The 2,228-nt window shown below is 49.1% G+C and overlaps 1 protein-coding gene across 10 annotated transcripts in view; it reads left to right on the forward strand.

Annotated features, from left to right (window-relative positions):
• USP6NL (USP6 N-terminal like) overlaps positions 1–2,228 on the forward strand; it is a 217,589-nt gene that overhangs the window by 142,515 nt on the left and 72,846 nt on the right. Inside the window, exon 3 of one of the 10 annotated variants that reach the window (XM_055087836.1) lies at positions 649–784. The exons of the other annotated variants lie outside the window; for them this stretch is intronic. The gene's annotated coding sequence lies outside the window, so the exon portion shown is untranslated. The remainder of the gene's footprint in view (positions 1–648; positions 785–2,228) is intronic. 10 annotated transcript variants of the gene reach the window in all.

The following is a 2,228-nucleotide window of genomic DNA, read 5'->3' on the forward strand; positions in this document are numbered from 1 at the left end:
CGGCCATGGCTCATGGGCCTAGCCGCTCCGCGGCATGTGGTATCTTCCCGGACCGGGGCACGAACCCATGTCCCCTGCATCGGCAGGCGGACTCTCAACCACTGCGCCACCAGGGAAGCCCAGTACTTTTGCATTTTAAAGACTTAGAAGTCTTATATATAGTAAACTCATCAGTTTTTTTGTAACTCAGTGGTTCCCCTTTCTTCATTGAACTTGGCTGGGTAGCTGACTCCATAGCTGGGTGTGCATGAGAACCAGCGACTGAACGTTTAAGGTTGCTCAGAGCCTCCCTCCCCCTCTCCATTGTTTTATGTACCTAAAGATGAATTGTAGAATTTATGAATTGAGAGGGAGGCTATTGATTGGGGGGGATTATTCTCAGTTTGTTTGTGTTTGATGGGGGAAGGAGGCTGGGTTTCAGACAACGGAGGTAAAATTGGAATTGGAATTTGAAAAATATTTTAGAAAATCTTTCTAAAATAAAAATTTCCTGAAAATTAGAACTATAGCATAACTCTGGATAAAAAGTGCCATTTTACATATACCGTGTAGAGAGCCCTATAGGTACTTCCTGCAGTTAAATTCTCTTGTGACTGCCTCATTCTCTGTGTCATAACCTTGATGTTTGATTTCTTTCTCTTAATAAAGCTGTATTACTGCTTAGCAACTATATATCAAGCACGGGTCTAGCATCGAGGCCATAGCCTGGAATATCAGGATCAAATACGGCATAGTTTCTGCTCTGAGAGGCTGGCTGTTCATCCAGTGACTAGAGGCAGGTCAGGTGAGACAGTAGTGGGAAATGATAGTGGCTTTCAGGGGCATGGTGTTTGCAGCGTGCCCTGGCAGTGGTGCTGGTGGAGAAGGCGGGTCCCTGCGGCCCAGGGATGCAGGAGAAGGAAGTGACGGCGCTTTCTACCAGTTCTGCTCCTGGTGAACTTCTACCAGACCCCTTGGAAAGGGCACACAGGGATTTGCTTGTGTGCACTCTCTGGCCATTCTCTCTCTGTTAGTGCCCTGACTTGGCTAATCCGTGGACCCTCTGGATCCCACAACTGTTACGTCTTCGTTCCCCTCTCTTCCCAGCTCAGCTCTGCCACAGGCTGGGACCACCCCCTCCCCCCTCCTGCCCACTTCTCCTGGGCTGAACTTCGTGCCTCTGCAGCGCCTGCACCTGAGCGGCTCAGTGCAACTGGGAAAAGACTCCCATCTGGGATGACTGGTTTTACTTTACATCCATGATCACAAACCTCAGCTGGCTGTTTATGCTGCCTGGACATCATACCGTTTCCTCCTAGTGAATTTCTGCTTCCATTTTAACTAGTGCAGCTTCCTATTTCCTCTCAAACCTCCAGTACCTCCTTCTCTGGCCTTGCCCAGCCGATGTGCTTGCTTCGTGTTTCTTATTTCTTATCTCTGCACTGTCACACCAAGTGGTCAGTTCCCAGTGACCCACCCGCGCGTGTGATGTGGTTGCTTAGCCTCTCACTCTCATATGTTCCCATTTCTTGGCCTTCAGAACCCCGCACTCTCCGCATATTCTTCTTTCCTCACTGGCTGCTCTTTCTCCATTTCCTCCACTTGTTCCTTCTCGTCTCATGACTTTATCCTGAGCCCATGGCTCAGGCCTGGAACTTCTCTTTCCTGTCTGGATCTCCTCCTCGGTCATCTCATCTAGCCTTTTGGCTTTAAACGCCAACCCCCAGACTGTGTGTGCATTTCAGTGTCTAGACTTAGTGTCTGGCTTACTCCATACACTCAGATGTCTAAAAAATGTCCAAACTGGGGTTTCTGTTATTCTCTTCAAATCCATCTGTGAACAAGCTTCCCATCTCAACCAGTGGGAGCGCCACCCTTCCAGGTTTCAGTCTAAAAACTTCTGAGTTGTGTTTGACCATCCCCACACCTCGTGTGTCAGCTCGGCCTTCAGTGTGTGTCCAGAGTCTGATGACTTCTCAGCATCCCCGCTTCTGCTGCCTGGTCTGCTGGAACCTCTCTTCTGGGGCTTCCAGCTCCTTGCTTCTGCTAGTGTCCCCTGTCTGTTCACCACAAGAGCCAGAATAATCCTGTTAAAATAAGAGAGAGCATGTCACTCTTGATGGGAACATCCTGCGTGCTCTCCAGCTTATCCACAGTAAAAGGGAAGGTCCTTAGAATGATCTCAGAGCCCCGTGTGACTGGCTCTCATCTCTCTCTTTTTTTTTTTTTTTGCGGTACCCGGGCCTCTC

Source organism: Physeter macrocephalus, chromosome 11 (assembly GCF_002837175.3).
Source record: "Physeter macrocephalus isolate SW-GA chromosome 11, ASM283717v5, whole genome shotgun sequence".
Taxonomy (NCBI): Eukaryota; Metazoa; Chordata; class Mammalia; order Artiodactyla; family Physeteridae; genus Physeter; species Physeter macrocephalus.